At 36.8% G+C, this 25547-nt stretch overlaps 1 non-coding gene across 1 annotated transcript; it reads left to right on the top strand.

The window, feature by feature from the left end:
• The first annotated feature begins 556 nt into the window (after positions 1-556).
• Positions 557-663, top strand: LOC131247702 (small nucleolar RNA R71). Its single transcript, XR_009171974.1, has one exon. It is a non-coding gene; the product is annotated as a small nucleolar RNA R71 (small nucleolar RNA).
• The last annotated feature ends 24884 nt before the right edge of the window (positions 664-25547 follow it).

Genomic DNA, 25547 nt, shown 5'->3' with positions numbered 1-25547 from the left:
TCTTGGTGGAAGTCCACTAGATGGCCCTTGTGGATAATTGGTTACATTTGTAATTGGTTCATTTCTCCAATTAAGGTTTCACTCATCAGGAGTGTGCGTGTCAGAATTTGGTGCACTAAGTAGTTGTTGATACGCGTTTGTAGTATCTGCTTGAACGTGAAACACCTATTGAAAAGCTAGGATTGTGAGATAATCTTTGATTAGCTGTACATCGCTCGCACAAATTCCACATATGGTTTCGACGACTGCTTTGGGCTAAGTTGATTCCTTCTTAGATTCCAAGTCCTCAATTTTTTGTGTCAGAATTGCCAACCGTACATTAATATCCTCCTCCTCCTTGAGTACATGTATTCCTATCTCTCTTGACACTTCCTTAGGAGTACTAGCTTGGTTTGATGTGTCCCATGATTGAGTGTTTTCGGCTAGCATGTCAAAGTAATCACATGCATCTTTTAGTTTCTTATCTATGAACTCGCCATTACACATCATATATACGAATTGCCGTATGTTTGGACTAAGTCTGTCATAAAAAAGGTCAATTGTTCACCAAGCTTCGTAACCATGGTGTGGGTAAGTGAAAAGTAAGTCTTTGAACCATTCTCAACATTCAAAGAAGGTCTCATTATTTTTCTAGGAGAAGTTTATTATCTCCCATTTAAGAGCATTAGTTTAATGAGTTGGGACGAATTTTTTAAGGAACTCCTGGCTCATCTTTGCCCATGTGCTAATGGATCTAGGCCTTAATGAATGAAACCATGATTTGGCCTTTTCTTTTAGAGAGAATGGAAATAATTTAAGGCAAATTGTATCAGAAGGAACGTCATTAAAATGTATGGTTGTAACGATCTCTTCAAATTCTTTAATATGCAGATATGGATTTTCTGAATTAAGTCCATGGAACTTAGGAAGTAATTGGATTATCTCGAGCTTGAAGTTCATATTTCATGCATTGCTTGGGAGAATTATGCAGGAAGGTAAACTTTTTCTCACCGGTTGTAACTAATCTCGTAAAGTTCGAACCAGTGGAACTCAATGCACTTCATTCTCATCACGCACTGTCCTAATAGGGGGTGTGTGATGCACAGGATCTTCATCAACATGATATTCTTGAGCCATGCTCTCAGATGATATTTCAGAATATTTAGAGGTCTCTAACTTGTCAATGGATTTTTCAACCAAACCTTCTTTTCTCAAAGATCTTAGAGTATGGTTCCTTACTCGCGTGGGTATGAACTATACCAAAATTTAATTTTATTTCCTAATTCCTATAGCAAGTGTGGAAAGTAAGTAGAGGGAAGAAGTTAATAAAAGAGAAGAACTAGAGTTGAAGATCCTAAAAAAAAAAAAAAATCAAACTATGTTAGTAATGTTAGAAAGAGAGAGAAGAGGAAAAAAAAGATGAATCCTAAAAAATATCTAAAAACTGAAAAATCCTAAAAACCCTAGATTAGATGAGTTCAAAAAATAAGAAAAATCCCAACCTAAATTAGCCCTAATCCTAAACTAATTCTAATGCTAATTAATCTAAGAAAAACGTAGCCGTAGTCCCTGGCAACTGTGCCAAAAACTTGTTCACAACCCCAAGTGTAGGGTCACGATGTAGTAATAACTCGGTGAGACCGAGGTCGAATCCACAGGGACTAATCTTGTACGTTTCTAAAAATTACTAGAACTAGAAGAAGATCTAAAATAGAATTTTGAAATAAAGGAGTAATTTTGAATAATGTTTGAATTGTCAATTAAAAGGTGGGAACTAGGGTGCCAAGGATCCACTTGTAGCTATCGAGATGCTACCTTGCTTAATTCAAGAAGCACAACTGGAATCAGAATTGTATCTTATCTAGTTGGGAGAAGAGATAATCAAATCTCTGAACTTTCATTGAACCATCCTCAATGGAGGAGAATAGTGAGGATTGGAAGGGATTCCATCACGCTACCATACCCAAGGGACAATGGTGAACAACAGGATTTACCAATCCCACAATCTTAAATAGAAAAAGAAGATATTCAAAGCTATTGCAGGCTCTACTATAATTTGAGTCGCAATAAACCATAGAAAACTAAAAATTTTCCTTAAAATCAAACTAGAAATCAATGAAGTTCGACATAGACAATAATCAAAGCAAGATAAACATCCAAACACACTACAAGCTTCACCTCTTAGCCCTAGCTAAGAGCTTTAGCTAACCATAGACATGATTGAACTAAGAACTCTTAAACACAACATAAAAACAAACTAAGTAAGAAGATTAAAAACTCTTGACGGCGGCTCTCAACCCTTTGTCTCCACTCCTCAAACCCTAGAAGATACGTAGGAACGTCCTAAGGACTCCTATTTATAGTTGTGAAGTCCCGTCTTACACAACTCCTTGGAATTTCCACAATTCAAGCTTAAAATTGCCTAAACTTACCCAACCGCGTTATGCATCGGTTAGACCGAATTAAGGTTGGAAATCGCACTTTCTTGTTGGGCAATTCTGCGTGATTTCGGTCGAATTGAAGTTGGCTTCAATCGAATTGAAGTTGATGCTGAAAAATCTTATGCAGAAAATCTGTCAAATTTAGGTCGGACCTAACTCCAACCGAAGCTTCAGTCGGACTTGATGGATAGTTTTCTGCAATTTTAGTCAGACCGAAGTTGGCTCAAGTCGAACCGAAATGTCTGTTTTCACTATGGATTCTACATTCTTTCAAGTCCTTTCTTCATCCTTTGTACTTGGTTTCCTTAGGTCTTTGACATGTGAATTCTTCATTCTTGGTCTCCTAAGATCCATCTTTTCCATGGTGATTCTTAAGCGTTAAATTCATACTTTTAGAATTCTTTTCAATTCAAGCTCTTATATTCACCTTGTAACACAAACATGTATAAAATATACCATTAAGCCTTATCATGTTCATAAAACTAAGATATAAATAGGGAAAAATATGCAATATTTGACACTCAACAACAAACCCTCACAGTAGAGCCTCCACATGCTTGGAGGAAGCTTCCTGTCAAAGCAGGAAGTCCAAGTGGGGGATAACTGCAGCTAGGTTGCTGCCGGCGATGTGGCACTCCCTCTCTTTTGGACAGCATCCCTCAAGTATGTGGGTTGCTCATTGTTTTAACTTTAAATGTGCAGTTGAGGTGCATTTACTCCGATGCCCATTTCCTTACCCAAAACTTCCCTTTCACCAACTCATCCAACCCATGAGATGATGTCATGTGGTAATCTCCAATCCTAGCTATTCAACCATATTTTGCCACTAGGATCACCAAGAATTACTAGAAAATCGGGTTGGGAGAGTATAAATAGCCCCCCTCCCCTTCCCATTTAAACACCAAGCATCCCTTCTCATTTCAAGGGATCCAGAAATCCAAGAAGCCATCCTTCCACCAAGGAGAGTGAGAGTAAGAGAGAGAAAGCCCAGCCATGGTCTAGCCCAGCCTATCCAGAGTCCAAGCCTCTTGAGCCACCCAAGTTCAAATATAAACCACTCAATCTATACTTGTGACACTATCGTTCATCCAGCATTTCAAGCCTTTGTTGGTTTCATCAAACCAATGTGTTAGCATCGTGTAACATTCATTCCCTTCTCAACGCCCTGCTCCTCATGTACATCAACATTATAGGGCATTTACATCATTTTCATCACATCTGACTAGCGGGCGTATACTCTATGACTTCTCGATGTAATCGGATCTTCCCCATCAAAAACCTCAACCAGTTAGTCATCGTTTTATCATATACATTGCATTCCATCATTTTCCACCACATCTAACTGGCAGCGTATGCTTTGAGATTTGTCGATATAATCGCAACAGGTCCACCAGAAACCTTAATCGGTTGGTTGTAGTTTTATTATAATCATCTCGATAGCATCAAGCATCTATACATACAGACATACATACTTGCACCTTGCACTTGATCATTTCGAACGTATGCTCTGCGGCTTACGATATAGTCAGATCCTACTCATCAGAAATTTAGATCGATCAATCACTAATATCAATGCATCACATTACATTTTCGGCATGCAAGAACTACCCTTACTCTTTAGAAATTATTCAAATCTTGTGAAGTAAAGATAGTACATACATATGGGCAGAGTGAGTGTTGTTCACAAACCCCAAGCATAAGGTTGCGGAGTAGTAATAACTTGGTGAGACCAAGGTTGTATCCACAGGGAATGGGGAACACGACTTAGAACTAATCTAAGCTTAACGGTTTTTCTGAGTTTTTAATCCAGCAATTTAGTAAAGGGTTTAAATCAAATTAAAAAATGACTAAGGATCCATGAATCCACACATAGCAATCACAATATCCAATTTACTGATTCAATGGATAACTTAATTGGAATCAAAGTCCTATCCTATCCAATCGGAAGATAATTTTATTAAATCATTATTCATGTATCAAAACATATTTGAACTTCAATTGAATTGGTTCCCACATCATGCACCGAAGTATTGATCACACGGATTTCAAAGCATTTATCATGCCCGGAGTCTATGATAAGTCAATGGATTTTACAAATCAATCATTTGCAAAAGTGATCAGAAAATACTTTTGTCTTTCCTAAGCATCTAATGTACCCGGAGTCAATAATAGATAAAAATAAACTTGAATTACTTCTTCATTCAAACCAAAATATCAATGAATTATTCAACATATAAACCATATAACTTGAATCAAAGTAAACTAAGCATTAATAATAACTACAAGCTTCATCCTTTAACCTTAGCTAAGATATTAGCTAGTCATAGCTAACTCAAAAATAAAAGAAAAACTAAAGGATCTACTAGAACCTGTGAAGAAATCAAAGTGGAAGAATGTTTTCGACGCTCCACCTAAGCCTTCTCTCAATTTCCAAACCTTAGAAGATGATTTGGAATATTCTGTGGACTCCTTTAAATAGTTTTGGAACTAAATCTTTCACATCACCTCGAAAAAGTTCATAAACTGACTTTGAATTTACGCAGTTGCACGCAGCTTCGATGGCATCAAAGTCTCAGCGAAGAGTTCAATTGGAATTGTGAAACTGTCCAGCAACCGACTTACAAAATTATGTATTTTTCCGATGTCATCGACCCTCCTTCGATAGTATCAAACTGGCTTCGATGTCATCAAACATCTCCTCGATGGCATTGAAGAATGCTCCAATATGTCCAACAAGAAATTCAATTTTCCTTGATTTTTGCGATGGCATCAAAGTAGCTTCAATGTCATCAACCACTAACTTTGATGGCATTAAATGTGTCTTCAATGGCATTAAACAATTGAATTTAGCGTATCCGGTTTTCTGCACTTTACAACTTCAATTTTCTTTCTTCTTCACTTAGTTTACTTGGATCTTGGATTCTTATATTCTTCAATCTTGACTTCCATAGATCCAATATTCCACTTAGTAATCCTTTGAGCATTAAATCCATTCTTTAAGCATCATTTTCTCCTTTGCTCTCAAAATCACCTCAAAAGAGAAAACATGAGAAAATAAATCAATTAAGTGTATCCATGTTTATAAAACCAATGCATAACAAGTGGGAAATATACAATATTTCCTACTCAACACACACCCCAACCAGCATTTCACTAGTCCTGAGCAAAACATGTAAAAGATATTTCGAAAAAAAATGAATAATTTCCATAAGCTCAAGCGGTTCTAAAAACAATCCAGATTATAGAAATCTAAAATACATTAATGTTGAGTACTACTTTCTCCCAAACTTTAGCACTTTTTAAATGTCCTCATTAAATTCAAAGGATTAATCCTATAATTAGAAAAATCTTAAACGTTGAATTCCATGGGTGCATAGTGAAGTCTAGACTTATCACAACCAAATGTTCAGTTATCTACTTTCGTGATAACATTAGTAATTAAAAGAGTTCAAGATAACCAAAACTTTCCTTATAGTTCAATATTCTACTCTTCTAGCTTTTGATTTTTCCATCGACGGCTTTCACACTATTTTCATCTTTCTATTCTTTTAATTTTTCACAACAGTCATTTTAAGGAACTTCTACAGGTAGCCCTTTTCAATAAAAACTATTTTTTTAGCTAGGTATTACTTCTCTCTTCTTTTTTCTTTTCAATTCTTTTCATTGAATATGATGGATAAATTTTCCAAGGTTGGTTCCTATTATTCTCAATAATCATTAAGTTAACAATTCAATATCAAACTTAAACTTTAATGTGTAAGCTATATGTCATATGTAACATCATGACTCAATCAATGTTTAAAAACTTCCAATTCAAAGATTAATAACTTCAACTTAACTTCGAAATCTGCAAAATAACTAGAATCTAAGAGTCGAGAATCTTCAACATTAAGTATCTTATCATTTTAATCTCTGAATTATCTTCAAAATTACTTAAATTCACAAAAAAATTCAAAAATTTTGAAAACTTTTATAGCTCAAAATTTTAACAAATTCAACATAACTCCAAAGAATTTTCGACGGAAACCTACCCCCAACCTAAATTCTACATTATCCTCAATGTATAAACATATGCAATAAGAATGATATTGGGAGCAAAAAAAATAAAGAGTAGATGACAAATATCTAAACGGCGACAGATAGATAAGCTAGTGTGAACTTCCTATCAAAAGATGTTCCAGCAACTAAAGTAAACTAATCCTAAGAAAGTAATAGAAACTCCTAATCCTAAGAAAGCAAGGGAAAACTACTCATACTAAATAGATAAGTTCCTACTTTGGTCAGTATCTCGATAAATTTCTCAATAGGTTTCTTAACAAGACATCTAAAAGTCGTTCTTGCAGTAGGCTTGGATGTCCTGGAGCATGGATGTCCAGAGAAATTTATGAACCTCAGCATAAAATCTTCTTTTAATCCCCTAAGGTATCCAAAGTGTATAGTATTCACCTGTGGCAGAAAATTTTCAATGTTAATACACCATAGTGAATCAGATACCATAATTAATTGTAAATCAGAGGAAATTTCTTTAGCCAGTGCAATCTCAACAAATTCTTTCATACTTTGGTTCAAATTCCAGCTCCTACACCTTTAATGGTAAACATTCAGGATTTGTGTAAGGGAGCTCTTCAAAATAATGATTCTCCTAGTCAATGTCAACTACCAAGGTACATTCTTGCAAGGCATCTATTATGTCTTTAATCATATTATCATTAGAATCCTTCATATGTGCCAAGCAAACTTCTAAAGAGTCGATACATTTAATTGAGAGAGACTCATTCTCCACATTGAGGTCAAGCATGTCATGTAGGTGGAGTGGATCAACATCTCTATGTTTAAAAAGTACTTGTGCTTCTTGATCATTAACTTGGACTGTAATTGAGATCAACTCTTGAGAAAACTGAACCGTAAACTCATGATCATCATTCAACTCCTCCCCATTCTCAAATTCAGTATACTCCACAAGCAAGTTGGGATCAGTCTCCTCGATTTTTGTTTTTAGATTGGGCTGAGGGTGGGCTAAACTAGCCCCTTCCTCATCAATAGGGCGTGACTGAATTTCTTGAATGGAGGATTCAAGTAACTCTAATGATATTCTAATAAATACGAATGATTGCATAGTGTGTTGGTTGAATTGTTCTTGAGCATCCATGATTTTCTAAAGTGAATCATCTTAGATTATTTCTAGTTCAATCTCATAGGTAGTGGATCCAAGGAGATATTCACTGAAATGCATGGTTGGTTCACCTCCCCAATTTAAGCTCTATGTTTCCAGCAATTAAAGACATATGGGTCATATGTGGGAGTATTTGATGGTTGTTAGTAAGCATTACCATCCATATAATAATCACGCATTGTCTTCTTAACTGATATATGATAATTGTTCTCCCTCTTATATTCACGTAGTGATTTCTTAGCTAGTGGACCATCATATCCCAATCGGTTCTCGATCATAAATTCAGTTAATTTACGAGACGTAGGGTGTTTCCTATCATAATCATCTAACAGCCCTTCAATGAATCTCACATCTTTTAAAAGTTGATTATAGTATTCATGTGTCCACTATTGCATGAACATGATGAAACCCTAATAAAAAAAATTCTATAGAAAAGTCCTACAATAATAAGGAAAGCAAGTTGATGGAGTAAAGAAGGATGTTACCAAAAGAGAGGAATTAAGTGAAGATCCTATAAAACAAAAACAATAAATAAAGATAGTAATGTTAGAGAAGAAAAAAAAAATTAAGACAAAGCCTAAAAACAAATTTTAAAAATTCTAAAAATCCTAAAATCATCAGTTAGAAAATTTTAGAAAACTAGAAAAATCAAACCTAGAAAACCTAAACCTAATTGTATTCAAATGGAACTCTTCGACAACGGTGTGAAAAATTGTTCACAAACCCCAAGTGCAGGGTTGCGGAGTAGCAATATGTCATGCCTCAAACTCGGTAACCGGACTCACAAGGAACCCGATAACCAGTTCTGGCCGCAACAGCCTCTGCAGTACCCCATTCTCGGCTTTTGAGGTAGGTTCTGATCCTAGGATCCCATAAGGAGGATTTCCATAACCGTATAACCATTTCCAATATGAGCATACCTAAGATCACAGCAAGTAAATTTCAAAAATAACAAAAAGACACATTATAAAATCTACTATAAATTTAAACTTTTACAAGTACATAGCTGAAAAGAAATACATCTGATAACGAAGGAAGTAGGAAGAAGATCTGCAACACTGGGGGTCCTCGGCGCACTCTAATCCAAGCTCAGCTACTACGACATCGACCTAGGATCCCCTGCACGCATCAATCGTGCATAAGCTTATAGAAGCTTAGAGGGTGGTAGAAGTGTGTGACAATGGTGCTTAGAAGAAGATGGAGAATGCAGGAGGGAGTCATAATCAATACCAATACGACTAGCCTTACCAAGGCTGTCATGAACGTAAGGAGCTATACCAAGGCGGTACAATCATGCAGGAAGTCATACCAAGGCTATATAACACAATGAGTACCGTAATGCAATGAGTATTAGGCGTCACGCCAAGGCGATGCAATATAAGGCTTATACAGCCGATGCAAATGCAATGCAAAGTAATGCCAATGCTCATATCCAACCCACATATCAAGTACATTTCCATCATTAGGAAATCACTGAGGTCTAGTACACTGCAGAATGACTGTCACTCTATAAACCCACACAGTCAAATGAGTATAGGAGACCTCACCACCCGCCTGTAGACAGCCAATCAACAGTAAGGCCTGACGGTAGCGAACCCATTCACGAGCTGGTCAGACTCAGCCTAGCTATTTCCCTCTTTCCCTCAGACAGGTAAGGCCACACCCCAATCCAACCGACTACACGATAATGGGAGTAGCGACCTAAAGGTATAAGGCCCCCGCGCACTCATATTTCCACCTAGTTACGACACTGAAGTAGATCCTTAGTACAATGGAAGTTTTGAGAATTTCACCTATGGGCATCTTATGCATCCTATATGCTCAAGTAACATTTCTGGTGTCCAAACATGGCCATCCACGATGTATCTGTAGAGGCTACAGCCTTGATGAAGCAAGGGTGATAATGTTCATATGCTATGCAATGCCAGATGCATGAATCACACAATCAACCATGCATCAACTCCAAGCATCCAACGTGCTCAAGAGGGGATACTACATCCCGCGAGGAAGGTATCATGCAATGCCCAATGACACAATCATAATCACACACACAATGTCATTCAAGCATACAATAATGCACATGGGCCATGAAGATGAATCTAGACGCATTATGCGGCGATATACAATGCGGTACATTCCCCCTATCCAAGAAGGGACCAAGACTAGGTATTTAGACAATATCCATAAGGAACCAACCTCCAATGGAGGCCCATTTACCAAGGGTAGTCCACGAGACTAAGCATATAAGCTATAGGACTAAATAATGCAGAAATGGCCCTAACAAGAGTCGAAGATGGGCATTCAATCACACTTAGATACTTTCAGGCCTGGGGGGGCCCATAATGAGGACATTTAACCACCATTCCCCAAAAGACATATCAACCATGAACTATATGGATAGAAGGCCCAAGGCCCACAATCAAGATAAAAATAGGTGGCCACATACATATATCCCTCATAATGGGTCATAAAAAAAAAAGAGAGTCTAATGCTACATTCAACAACATGGGCCCCAAGAGGGGAATTAAGGCCAAAGGCCCAATTCCCAATGGCCATAGAATTTCATACATTAAGTTGGACTTGGTGAGCAGCCTGCTTACACAATGTATGGTCTAAAAAATAAGTTTAAGTTTGGATAAAATTGGCCCCACTACATCAGCCCAATAACTAGCAATTTAAGTGACCAACCAAGGGCCCAATACCATCCTTATCTCAGCCCACAAGTCCATCAAAGTAGTGGAAGTCGGCCTAATGTATGGCCGGGCCAAGCTGGGACGTCCCTGTCCATTTTGGGCCCACTAGATGTCCCAAAAATCTGATCTTAAGATGGGGTCCTCATATGATCACTAAAGGTGACCCAAAAGAATGCACTAATTAAAGGTTATAAAATATATGCATGCAACACGTACACAAGTTCTTAATATGGTAGACCCCACATCCAATAAAGTTTCAGCCATAACAATGTACATTTAAGGCCCCTTAATAAACTTTCGACCCACTCAACTTCTTAGACCTGCTAAAGCCTTGAAATTAGTCAACTATGTGGGAATGATCTCATGAAGGCCAACAATACTCACAGGGGGCCCCACTAGATAGAGGGCGTGTATGCATCATGAAAAAGATCAAGTGGGCCTACTACTGGACTATGAGTCCAGTAGCAACCCAAGGCAAAGAGTGCCTCCAAGATCGGGCGATCCAAGGCTTGGACGGCCTAGACCAAACATATGTTAAGGTAGGCTCTACGTACATCCACATTCAGCCTCAAATAAATGAACTATGGTCTATAGTGGGCCTTAAACCACCCATAGGCCTATCTTAGGATCACCTAGGAGGACATCCAACCTCAACTAGTTCCCAAGAGGTAGCCTGCTTCTAACCAAATACAGATTAAGGCCCAAGGCCTAAACCAATCATGGGCCTAGTGGGCAAACATACAAAGCCCAACTCATAAGCAATATGGTGGGCCCGTAGGCAAGGTTTGGGCCCAACCATGAAGATCATAAACCCATATATTGTGGTGGGCCTAATGGACAGCCCATTATTCCAATATATGGTTAATCCTTATATTTAAAACAAGTAAGTTGGGCCTCACATCTCGGCCCAAGTATGAGTTTATTTTAATGGGCAAGCAAGGGCCCCACTACTTGAGTATTTTAGCCCATAAAACCCATTACAATAGTATATTAAATATAGGCCCAAAGGTCAGGGGCCTATCAAGAAAGTTTCAAGTCAATGGGCCTAAGAAAACCTAACAATTAACTATGAAGACTAGTCCAATAAGATCCCAATTGGAATGGGCCTTAAATATGCACTAATTAAGCCCAAAATCTAATTAAAAATAAGGCAATATATGTGTAATAATATCCCCAAATTTAGTGGACCATGCTATCCCAAAACATTCATTTATGGGCAGCAACTTTGGGCCTATTGCTGAAATTCCAGCCCACCCACAATCTGGCATTGCTGGAAATTCAGAAATTAATTAATTTATATATTTATTTTAATTCCTGGTGACCCATACATGTCACAGGGGGGTCCACCAGATGAAGGGAGTAGATTGAACACACAAATTAGATGGGCTATGCTACTGGACTGGACGTCCAACAGCAACCCAATGGGCTGGGCGTCCCATGGTGGGCAGTCCTATGGGCCTAGGTATTTGGCCCAAAAACTCATCCAATGGGCCCCAATTGGAGCCTACTAAAGAAGACGATGATCAAGTCCCCTATGCACCCCATATGGATGAATGATGGGATATAAAATACATTAATGTGGGCTCACAAAGTGGCCTGGACAGTCAGCCAAGGATGGACGCCCCAGCCTGGGCATCCCAGCGTAGTGGGCCACTCCAGGATGCACCACGGATGGTACAGGGACCCGATGGCCCTAAAAATTTATAAAGTAGTGCTTCTATGGGTGGGCCACATCTCCATAAAATTTCATGATTTTTGATAACTAAAAATATTTTAATTAATTTAAGGAAAATAGTCTATCCAAAAAATCTGTCTTGCTTGGACGTCCTAACGTGGTGGACCGATCCAACCCTTGCCACAGAGTACACAGGGGTCCGTTAGCCCCAAAAATTGGTACGTGGGTCCTACCATGGGTGGACCATACCGTCACAAAATTTTGTGATTTTTGGATCCTCAAAAATATTTTAATTAAATTCAAAATTAAAATCTGTTTAGAAATTCTGCTAAGTGCAGAATTCTGGATAGACCATGATTGAGCACCCAATGGGGTGAGCCCTGGATGTCCAAAAATTTTAAAAATTAAATTTAAACCTTCTCTCATATATGTAGTACAAGGTGGGGCCCACCAAAGTAGCCCACTATTATGACTCAAATATTGCATAATTTTCCCTATTTACATCTTAGTTTTATGAACATGAATCAGCTTAATGTTCTATTTTACTCATGTATGTGTTGCAAGGTGAATTTAAGAGCTTGGATTGAAAAAGGGTGCTAAAAAGCATGGATTTGATGCTTAAGAATTACCAAGGTAAGGGATGGATCTTAGGAGATTAAGATTGAAGAATTCACATGCCAAAGATCCAAGAAAACCAAGTAAAGAATGAAGAAAATCGAAGATTTGAAGTGAAGAATCCTGAAATCGTCCTGAAAAAAATGTATTTTGAAGCTCTGAGGTCTATTTTGAAAAAATGCACAGTAGGAAATCTATTTTAAACAAATTGTGCAGTGATAAGTCTATTATGGGAAACTGCGTATATTTGAGGCAGTTTCTAGGGTTTTTCAACTTTGTACGAAAATTGGAGTTTCCTACTTATAAATAGGGCTTCCTAGGGCATTCTTAAGCATCAATCAAGGCATCCCAAACAAAATTTAGGGTTATTAAAGAGTTTTTAATTTTATTAAAGTTTTATAAGTTATTTTTTATTTTAGATCTTTTCTATTTGTATTTTTTTTCTTTCTTATTTTAATAATATTTTTCTAAGTTCCTTCTAGCCCAAGCTAGAAGGGAAGCACATGGGTTTGATAATTCTTTAAGATTATGATGATTGATTGTTTTAATGATGAGAAGAATGGTGTATGCGTGTTATCTATCATTTAGGTTTTATTTTTTATCCTCTTGTGAGATCCATTTGTTTCCATCATATGAGATCCACATTGATGGATAGGGTTACCTTAGATCAATCAGATTTCCTAGATAAGAGAGGTTCTCAACCTGTTATATTTCTTTGTTTTTCATTATCTCATTAATATTGAAATCTTAAAATCACTGACGCTTGAGAATATATATCAATGGTGCAAATCCATGATTTTCTAATATTTTATATCACTTATTAAAATATTTAAATTATTTTATTTTCTGATTAGGCTGACCATAGTGCTCAGATCCTAGTTGTGTTATCCAGGTCATCAAGATTTTGGAAGTGTGGAACTTTGAAGCTTGGGTGTTATTTTATTCAGTTGAATTACATCCATTTAAAAATCCCAAAATCAAATCATCAGTTTAGTTTTTATTACTTAGTTTATTTTGGATTTGATTTTTTCCTTCTCACAATTCAACTCCCTGTAGGATCGACCCTGCATTCACAGGATACTGCTTATGACCCTCTGCACTTGGAGGCAAGTAATTAAGTTTTTGGTGCCGATGCCAGGGAGAGACTGAGATAGATCAGATCTGTGCAAGATAGCTAAGGTAAGTTTTCTTCTAAGGTAAGTTCTCTTCTAAACCCTCCAAATTTTCTGTAGATTTTTTTTACTCTTTCTTTGAAAGTAAATTCAGTTGGGTCTTTCAAGCACTAACTATGACATAAGGTTGCCTTGCTTGGGATTTTATCACCCAAGTGCTATAGTTGTCCTACAGTTGTTGTTTAATCACAAAGATCATCCATTGAATCTATTTTCCAGATTAGCATAGTTTAATTTCTATATTAGTTTTACTTTTGTTGATTTTTTTTTTTTTTCATGGACTGAACCCTCATGGTCGGCCCTGCCGCCTATGTTGTTGATTTATTTTTCTTTGTGGATTGAACCCTCATGGTCGGCCTTACCGCCTGGGTTGTTGGTTAAGTTTTTATTTTTATTTTAAGTTTCATACTTACTATTTGAATTAGTGGTAGTTATTGTGTGGTGTGGATGGTTTATGTCCCGTTGGAGTAGGGATCAAAACAATCGACTCTCCTCCGAAGGCGGACTAGTTCCAGGCCTGGATCATACACTTAGAAGAGGCACTCAACATCACTTGGATTCTATGACAGACCCAGTTGATAATCCAAATCAAAATCTGCCAGATCCAACTATAAATCAAAACAGAGAAAATCAATCTAATCCTCCTCTTAAGGATGAAAATAAAGTTCATAGGAATGTGTTAAACTAACCACGGACTTTACGTGAACATTTACACCCTGAGAGATCAACTTTACTATCTTCCATACTGTTCCCTACTCACACAGGGAACATTGATTTTAAACCAGATGTGATTCAATTAATTCCTAAATTTCATGGGTTGGATTCTGAAAACCCCTACTTGCACCTCAAGGACTTTGAAGAAGTAATTACAATGTTACAAGTAAATAATGGCAATAGGGATGTACTTAAGCTTAAGATATTCTCATTTTCTTTAAAGGATTGGGCCAAAGCATGACTCAACTCTCTAAGACCTAATACCATCACTTCATGGCAAGCCTTAAGTAGAGAGTTTTTGAAAAAGTTATTTCCCGAGCACAAAATAAATGCACTAAAATAAGAAATCATGTCATTCTCCCGAAAGGGGAATGAACTATTTTTTCAAGCTTGGGAGCGCTTCAAAGACATTCTAATTACTTATCCACATCATGGTTATGAAACATGGCATGTGATTGATACTTTCCGAAAGGGGCTCACCATGGATACCCGTCAATTCATAGAGATGATGTGTGGTGGAACCTTTCTTGACAAAGATCATAATGATGCTTGGGATTTTCTAGATATGTTAGCAGAGAATACGTAGACATAGGATGTCTATGCTAAATTAGACCAAACTAGACCCATTCCTAGAGAAAAAGCGGGGATGTATGTCCTAAGAGAGGAAGACGACCTTAATGCAAAATTCGCTGCATTAGCTAGAAAAGTCGAACCCTTGGAAATTAGAAAGGTTGATATGGTTAAAGCGAACACTTCCTTATGTAATTTTTGTAGCATTTGTGGTGGTACAGACCATGACACAAAGGATTGTCCAATAATCTCAGTTGTACAAAATATCACGCATAAGCATGATCAAGCAAATGCTATAAATAACTACCAAAGGTCAGTTATGCAACCAATGGGAAACATGTGTAATCCAAATTGGCATAACCATCCTAATCTTAGGTAGAGGAATAAACCACAAATTAATGCACCCAATGCACCTTAAATGCCTCCACCAAATCTAACAATGCACCCTATGTGCCCCCACCAAAGCGATCATCTGTGGAGGATGTATTGACCGTATTCATGAACTCTCAAGCTCAAATGAATTAGTCTCTAATCCAATCAAATCAGGAATTAAAGACAGTTGTGGCTAGGATTGAGACTTAACTAAATGCTAGGAAAAAAGGCACTATTTCTTCTCAACTTGTGTCAAACCCTAGAAACACGCATTTAATTGGAGACTCAAATCCAAGTGAGCTACATCATGAACAATCTAAGGTCATCATTACCTTGAGAAGTAGAAAAGAGGTCGATAACAAGATAATGCAACCGGTAGAAATACTGGAGGATGAGCCACTATCTCAAGAAAATGATGAACCAGTTATAGTTCAAAAATCGCAACAACGAAAGGATAAAAAGACTAAGTCATATGAGCGTCCAGTTCCGTTCCCATCTAGACTTCGGAATCCAACTGTCCCCATGAAATATCAAGAGGTGTTGGATGTACTCCAAAAGGTTACTGTCAATATTCCTTTGCTTGATACTATTAGACAAATTCTATCATATGTTAAATATCTCAAGGAATTGTGCACTGTAAAGAGGAAATTAAATGTGCACAAAAGGCCTTCCTTACTGAGAAAGTGAGCGCTATCATTCAACAAAGGGTTGTACCCAAATACAAAGATTCGGGAAGTCCCACTATTCCTTATATTATTAGGAATTTTTAAATTGAGCATGCTTTGCTAGATTTGGGTGCAAGCGTCAACTTAGTACCTTATTCAGTTTACAAACAAATGGGGTTAAGCGAGCTTAAACTAACTATGATTACACTCTAACTCGCTGACTGCTCTATTAAGGTACCAAGGAAAATTTTAGAGGACGTGCTAGTCCAAGTGGGGAAATTCTACTTCCTCGTGGATTTTATTGTACTAGACACTAAACCATGTGTAAATGCTAGCGTTCAAGTTCCCATCATTTTAGGCCACCCATTCCTAGCAACTTCAAATGTAATTATAAATTGCAAGAATGGAATGATGAACTTGTCTTTTGGTAACATAACTCTAGAGCTAAATATTTTCAATCTATGTAAGCAGCTCATTGATAATAATGAGATCCATGAGCTGAATTTCATGGAATGCTTGATAAAGAAGAGGAATTGAAACCTAGTCTGACTGAGGAATTGATTCAAGTCATTGGGGACTTAAAAATTCTAATTTAGAAAAAGTGTTTATTGAAATTTATGATGATAATGAGAGCACTACCACTCAGGACATTGGTATGTGTCAATGGAGACCGCGCACTCAAATCCTATCTATTGAGGATTCGCGACCTCTGTCATTACCAACTAATGTTCCAAAGCTTGATTTAAAACCACTACCAAATGAGCTTAAGTATGTATACTTAGATAAAAATAAAACTTATCCTATGGTGATCTCTTCATTTTTAGAGAAGGATCAAGAGATTAAATTGTTGAGAGTTCTAAGGGACCACAAAGGAGCCTTGGGCTGAACCATTTTTAACATCAAGGGTATAAGCCCTTCCATATGCACCCATCGGATCCACCTCGATGAGGACGTCAAACCAATTAGACAACTTCAAAGGCGTCTCAATCCAAACATGATGGAAGTTGTGAGATGATCAAATTATTGGATGTGGGAATCATCCACCTAATATCCGATAGTGTTTGGGTGAGTTCAACTCAAGTAGTCCTAAAGAAATCCGGAATAACTATTTTGAAGAATTCTAATAATGAACTCATACCAACACGTGTCACCACTGGTTGGCGTGTTTGCATTAACTATAGAAAATTGAACCAGGTCACAAAGAAGGACCATTTTCCTCTATCATTCATTGATCAAGTTTTAGAGAGGGTAGCAGGTCACTCCTTCTACAGTTTTCTTGATGAATATTCTAGATATAACCAAATAGAGATAGCCCTGGAAAACCAAGAGAAAACCACGTTCACTTGTCCATTTGGCACATTTGCTTTCAAATGGATGCCATTTGGATTGTGTAACACCCCAACAACTTTTCAATGGTGTATTTTAAGTATTTTTTTCAAATATGGTTGGGAAGTTTCTTGAGATTTTCATGGATGACTTCTCTATATTTGGGAGTAGTTTTGAGGAATGCCTCAACAATTTATCTCTTATCTTATCTAGGTGTGAAGAGAAACACCCTGTATTAAATTGGGAGAAATATCATTTCATGGTTCAAAAGGAAATTATTTTGGGCCATGTTATCTCCAAAAATGGAATCGAGGTATATCGCTCAAAACTCGACATTATAGCTAATCTACCTATCCCCTGAACTATTAGAGATATTAGATCACTTATAGGACATGCTAGTTTTTATAGAAGATTCATCAAGGACTTTAGTGCCATTACTAGACCCTTGACAAATTTTCTTCAAAAGAATGTTCCATTTAAGTAGACAGATGAGTGTGCAAGTGCTTTTAATAAAATTAAATCATCCCTTACCACTACACCTATCATGCGTCCACCAGATTGGACACTTCCTTTTGAACTAATGTGCAATGCAAGTGATTATGCCATAGGGGCTATTTTGGGCCAAAGGAAAGATAAATGGCCCTACGTTATTCACTATGCGAGTAGAACTCTAAACTCGACCCAAGTGAACTACTCAACAACTGAAAAAGAGTTACTTGTAGTAGTTTTTGCTTTGAATAAGTTTAGGTCCTACTTGCTGGGATCCAAAGTGGTCATTTTCATGAACCACTCGGCTTTGAAGAATTTGCTATCTAAGAAGGATGCAAAGCCGAGACTTTTGAGATGGATCCTCCTACTCCAAGAATTTGACTTGGAGATAAAGCATAAAAAAGGAGTAGAAAACGTAGTGGCCGATCACCTTTATAGATTGGTGTTAGATGATTCCACTAAGGAGATGCATATACAGGACACTTTCCCTGATGAACAATTATTTGTGATCTCCAAATTACCTTGGTATGCGGATATAGTGGACTATCTTATAACGGGAAAAATGCCATATCATTGGAAGTCACAAGATAGGAAGCATTTTGAAACCGAGGTTAGTAACTTCTTCTGGGATGACCCGTATTTATATAAATATGGGACTGATCAGATTTTTAGACGTTGTGTCCCAGAGGATGAAGTTCAGAGTGTTATTTCCTTTTGTCACATGGAAGCATATGGTGGCCATTTTTTTACTAAGAAACCACTACAAAAATCCTGTAGTGTGGTTTTTACTAGCCCACCATGTTTAAAGACACCCATGCTTTTTATGTTGCTGGTGATAGATGTCAAAGGTTGGGAAGAATGTCCCGGTGCAACATGATGCCTTTATCCCCAATTTTACCATTAGAGATTTTTTATTATTGGAGTATTGATTTTATGGGCCCATTTTCATCTTCTTTTAGATTTCTTTATATATTAGTTGGTGTGGACTATGTTTCAAAGTGGATTGAGGCAGTTCCAAGTAGGACCAATGACAATAAAGGGGTCATATGATTCCTAAAGAAAAATATTTTTTCTAGATTTGGAACTCCAAAGGCCATCATTAGTGATGGCGGGTCTCACTTTTGCAATAGGATATTTGAGGCTTTGATGAAAGAAATATGGCATCAAGCATAAAGTGAGCACCCTATACCACCCACAAACGAGTGGGAAAGTTGAGATTTCTAATCGGGAAATCAAATACATTTTAGAAAAAACTATAAGGCCAGATAGGAAGGTTTGGTCCGTTAGACTATCCGATGCTTTATGGGATTATAGGACTGTTATAAGACCCTGATTGGAATGTCTCCATACAGATTGGTGTATGAGAAGGCTTGCCACTTGCCTGTGGAATTGGAACATAGAGCCTACTGAGCAATAAAGAAATTAAACTTTGATATGGACCAAGCAAGTGGATAAAGGAAATTAGAGTTGAATGAATTAGACGAGCTGAGGAGAGATTCCTATGAAAATTTTAAAATCTACAAAGAGAGGACCAAAGCTTTTCATGACAAAAATATCCTGAGGATGAATTTTGAACTTCAGTAAAAGGTCCTATTGTACAATTTTCATCTCCAATTCTTTCTGGGAAAGTTAAGATCAAGATGGACAAGCCCCTTCATTGTGAATAATGTTTATACTCATGGGGCTGTTGAAATTGAGAATCCATGTAATGGCAATGTGTACAAGGTTAATGGTCAGAAATTGAAGCCTTATATGCAAAACTTTCATTTGGGAGAGGAGTCCTTCCCTCTTCATGAGCCAGAATATTCAGAATGATGCTCCTAGTCTGACGGAGCATTTCTGTAGGATTTGTATCATATTCAATTCTTTTTAGTGTCACATAGCAGGTGAGTTTTTCATGGTAGGTACTATCCACCCTTTCTTTTATTTTTATTGTTCTCTGCATTACATTATCATTACATTGGGGACAATGTAGATTTTAGGTTGGGGGGTGTGGATAGTCATCCATGTGAATGTTTTTTTTTTCTGCGTTTCAGTTTATTTTATTATTATTCTTATTATTTTTAGGTTTCAGTTAGGTTTAAGTTTATTTTTTTAGGTTTATGGGAAAAAAATTTCAACATTTTCAAAATAATATTTTTATATACAAGAATGTGAACATGATATTTTGTGAATTCCAAAGGCAAAATTAATACTTAGTCTAGGTTGATAGTAGTCAGAAATCTGATAACTTGAAATTATAGACTTGAGTTCAATTATCTAATCACTAGTTTAAAGTGAGTTGTAATTTGATGTACTGAATTCACAATACACCCTAGCTAACTAAGTGAGGAATATGATATGTGAACTAGAATAACAAATTTTGATTCAAACAAGGTTGAATGAACTAGTACCATTGATATATGCTTAAAAGAGAGAATATTGAAGGAAAAAAATGATGGAAAAAGAAAATTTTATTATAAAGCATGAATGTAATTACCATAGCAATCGTGTCAGTAATCTGGAGTAAGGATACCTAAGTATCCATTACTGTTACCATTACAAGTACGATACCTTATGTTATGAAGCAAACCTGATGGGAATCTTCATCTAAGGGTGGTCTATAATAATGAAGATATGATGATAAAAGAAGAAATGTCATGAAGAAAATGAGATAACTAGAGATTTCATATTCTTTGGATGATTGAAAGGAGTTAGGATAGGGAACATGCATATTTCTCAAAGTTAGACTAGTGTCATGGAGCACCAAAGGATATTGGATCATAATTATTCTAAATTTTGATTAGGTCTCTAAACTCAAGGATGTAATGGATTAGAAAATTGAGATTCTACTTAACTTCAGACTTAGGGTAAGTATTATTTTGTTTTGGAATTCATATGATGAATGGAGGCATAATTGTAGAAATTTCTGAGTGTTGAACTATTTTTAATGTTTTCAATATTTGTGGGTAACATTTCTGAAAACCCTCACGAGACTATAACTCGTCCACTAGGGGAAACCTAGGGGTTTAAAGGCTTGTTGCATATGTTAAATACAATCGAGATTACCTACGAAAGTGGTATAGTTAGAATTTTGTTTTCATTTTAATTTTGTATCTAAAATTAAGTTTTATTCTAATTTTTATTTTTCTTCACTTATTTTGCTCGAGACTAGCAAAATGCTTGTTAGGGGTGTGTTAAGACTCAAATATTGTAAAATTTTCCCCATTTACATCTTAGTTTTATGAACATGAATTAGCTTAATGTTCTATTTTACTTATGTATGTGTTGCAAGGTGAATTTAAGAGCTTGGATTGAAAAATGGTGCTAAAAAGCATAGTTTTGCTGCTTAAGAATCACCAAGGCACGGGATGGATCTTAAGAGACCAAGATTGAAGAATTCACATGTCAAAGATCCAAGAAAACCAAGTGAAGAATGAAGAAAATCAAAGATTTAAAGTGAAGAATCCTAAAATCGTCCTGAAAAAGTGTATTCTGAAGCTCTGAGGTCTATTTTGGAAAACTGCGCCGTGGAAAATCTTTTTAAAACAAACTGTGTAGCGATAAGTCTATTTTGGGAAATTGCATATATTTAAGGTGGCTTCTAGGGTTTTTCAACTTTGTACAAAAATTAGAGTTCCCTACTTATAAATAGGGCTTCCTAGGGCATTCCTAAGCATCATTCAAGACATCCTAAAGCAAAATTTAGGGTTTTTAAAGAATTTTTAATTTTATTAAAGTTTTATAAGTTATTTTTTTATTTTAGATCTTTTCTATTTGCATTTTTTTCTTTCTTATTTTAATTATGTTTTTCTAAGTTCCTTCTAGCCCAAGCTAGAAGGAAAGCACATGGATTTAATAATTCTTTAAGATTATGATGATTGATTATTTTAATGATGAGAAGAATGGTGTATGCATGTTATCTATTATTTAGATTTCGTTTTCTATCCTCTTGTGAGATCCATATGTTTCCATTATATGAGATCCATATTGATGGATAGGCTTACCCTAGATCAATCAGATTTCCTAGATAAGAGAGGTTCTCAACTTGTTATATTTCTTTAATTTTCATGATCTCATTGATATTGAATTCTTAAAATTACTAACGCTTGAGAATATATATCAATGGTGCAAAACCATGATTTTCTAATATTTTATATCACTTATTAAAATATTTAAACTGTTTTATTTTCCGATTAGGCTGACCATATTACTCATATCCTAGTTGTGTTATCCAAGTCATCATGATTTTGGAACATTAACCTATATGTGAAACTTTGAAGCTTCGGTTTTATTTTATTCAGTTGAATTACATCTATTCAAAAATCCCAAAATCAAATCATCAGTTTAGTTTTTATTACTTAGTTTGTTTTACATTTGATTTTTTCCTTCTCACAATTCATCTCCCTGTGGGATCGACCCTGTATTCACGGGATACTACTTACGAACCTCTGCACTTGGAGGCAACAATCACCCACCTAATCAGAAACTATTTTATAATTTTACATTTCCAAATTACAACCTTGCCGGAATTACAACAGAAAATTCAGCAAGTACTTATATTGGCCCACCCTTTTGGGGAGCCAAATGAGGTCAATTAGGGCTAGAATTTCGCATGCTTATAGGTGGGATATCCATCTTCAAAAATCATATTTCACTTAGTATACAATTCCCCACCAAAAGCCCCAAATCCTAGCCTCAAGTTGGCCCAAAATCTGTTTAGGCAGATTTGGACAGCAACATGTACTTGAAAGAAATTGAATATAAACATCATTTAAGAGGGGATTTAACCCCCAAAAATCATGATGTGGACTACCCCAGTCCAGACCTTCCCCATCATCAAAAACCCCTTGAATGTGCCCCATTTAAGTGGATTTAAGGGCCACATGTCTAAAGGATGGACCACCATGGACGTCCAACCTCCATGGATGGTCTGGATTTTGTTGGCCCACAAGGTGGGCCACACACACATGATCAGAATGCTAATATCAAAGAAAATTAAAGGATCGGCCACAAGAGGAGGGGCTCCGCCACCTTGAGGCCCTCCCCTTCATCAATCACACCACGAATCATACATTGATTACTATTACAACATGGATCTAGCACATGCATGGCCTATGATCAAAATGGATACTTGGGATACCATTCCCACCATGAATCTAGGGTCTAGATGACCCATCATGCTATAAAATTAAAGAAAACTACCATGATGGGGTCCATAGAGGAAGACCCCATGCATGGGACATGCATGCATAAGGTATGCCATTTGGCCACACCTATGGGAACGTGTGGGATCTCCACCATTAATTGGTGGGTCCTACACTTTCCTCATGAAGAAAAGAAAGGATCTACACTATAAAAATCAAATTTACATAATAGAGAAGCACCCACCTAAATAATCTTCAAGGTACCACCACCAAGAGATTCTTTAAGCTCCCAAGTACAAGATTCAAAGGCTTAGATCTATAGGAGAGGGTTGGATGATGGGGTTTTTGGGTGGAAGGAGGGCTAGATTCCAGCCAAAGGGTGGGACATCCAAGGTTGCTAGAGAGGGAGAGAGAGAGAGAGATGAGGAGGAGAGAATGGAAGGAATGGAGGGAAGGATTGCTAGAGAAAAGGGTTTTTACCAAAACCCATCATTGGGTTGCTAGAAAAGAGGGGTAATGATTTCTTGTCTCCCTAGAGAAGAGGGAGAGGTCAGATTTTCAGACCTTAGTTAGAGAAAAAGAGGCTTGCTAGCATGGGAGAAGCAAAAAAGGTGGCCACCTAGATAAGGTAACTAATGATGGGAGGGCTAGCTAGGACCTAGCTACCTAGGGGACCCTAGCCTATCCTAGCTAGGCTAATCATGACCCCTAGTATGATGCAAGCATGCATGAAATTTTGTGCAACCCTAGGTGGGCCCCACAAATCGTGATCTACGGTCCAAAACAAGCACGGCCTACATCTTTTGATATACAACTCGGATTGCTGCATGAGATACGACGATGGAACCGCGGTAATGATGCGGTTGCTGTGACACTAAATTTAGGTTGATTCAGGTTGGGTCTACATGACCAGACTCGAGGAAAACCACAAATGCTAATCGAAAGTCCCGAGTCGTCAGAATTCAACCGGTTAGACCGTGAGACCTGGATGAACGAAATGCATACTTACACGCACACATGCACACATATGAACTCGGGTCGGGTCTTACATAATAACTCGATGAGACCAAGGTCTTACCTATAGGAAATGGGGAACATGGCCTAGAACTAATCTAAGTCTTACGATTCGTCTAAATTTTTAATCTAGTGATTTAGGAAATGGTTTAAATCAAATAAATAAACGACTAAGGATCCAAGAATCCACTCATAACAATCACAATATCTAGTTTACTGATTAAATGTATCACTCAATTGGAATCAAAGTCATATCATATCCAATTAGGAGATAATTTTATTAACACACCATTCATGTATCAAAACAGATTTGAACTTCAATTGAATCAGTTCCCACATCATGCATCAAAGTATTAATCGTGGAGAATTCAAAGCATCTATTATGCTCGGAGTCTATGATGGGTTAATGAATTTTACAGATCAATCCTTTACAAAAGAGATAAGAAAATATTCTTAGCTTTCCTAAGCATCCAATGTGTCTGAAGTCAATAATGGATCAAAATAAGCTAGAATTACTTCTTCATTCAAACCAAAATATCAATGAATTGTTCAACATAAAAACTAAATAAGTTGAATCAAAGTAAACTAAGCATTAAGAATAACTATAAGCTTCATCCCTCAGCCTTAACTAAGAGATTAGCTAGTCATAGCTAACTCAAAAATAAAAGAAAAACTAAACGATCTACTAGAACCCATGAAGAAATCAAAGTGCAAGAATGTTTTTGATGCTTCACCTAAGCATTCTCTCCTTTATCAAACCCTAGAAGATGATTTAGAATATCGTAAGGACTCCTTTAAATAGTTTTGGACCTAAATCTTTCACATCGTCTCAAAAATGTTCACAAACCGACTTTGAATTTATGTAGCTGCATGCCCCTTCGATTGCACCTTTGATGGAAGCTTCGATGGCATTGAATTCCAATCAAAGAGTTTGATTGGAATTGTGAAACTGTCCAGCAACAGACTTTCAAAATTATGTATTTTTCTGATGTCATCGAACCTCCTTCGATGATGTCAAACTGGCTTCGATGTCATCGAAATCTCCTCAATAGCATCGAAGAATGCTCCAATATGTCCAATAAGAAATTCAATTTTTCTTAATTTTTATGATGGCATCGAAGTGGCTTCGATGTTATCGAACACTTACTTCAATGGCATCAAAGGTGTCTTCGATGCCATCGAATAGTCGAATTCAGCACAACCGATTTTCTGCACTTTGCAACCTTGATTTTCTTTATTCTTCTCTTAGTTTTCAATGATGATGATTATTTTTTATCTTTCTTTTCTTATTATTGAAAGTGGATATTCCATTCTCTAACACATGTTTTTTTTTCGAAATAAAATGATGGCTCCACTGGGGATCTAACCCAAAATCTGGTTAAAATATCTATGTTTAATACTAATGAAAGAATAATTAAAAGAACAATTGTCATCAAATGTCTCCAAAATGGCAACTCTTGACAAGAACAACCCCCCCCCCCCCCCCCCCCAATCTTTGAAACAAAGTACAGTTCAATTCAATC

The sequence above is a fragment of the Magnolia sinica genome, chromosome 5 (assembly GCF_029962835.1).
Source record: "Magnolia sinica isolate HGM2019 chromosome 5, MsV1, whole genome shotgun sequence".
Taxonomy (NCBI): domain Eukaryota; kingdom Viridiplantae; phylum Streptophyta; class Magnoliopsida; order Magnoliales; family Magnoliaceae; genus Magnolia; species Magnolia sinica.
This window is presented reverse-complemented; position numbering and strand designations above follow the sequence as displayed.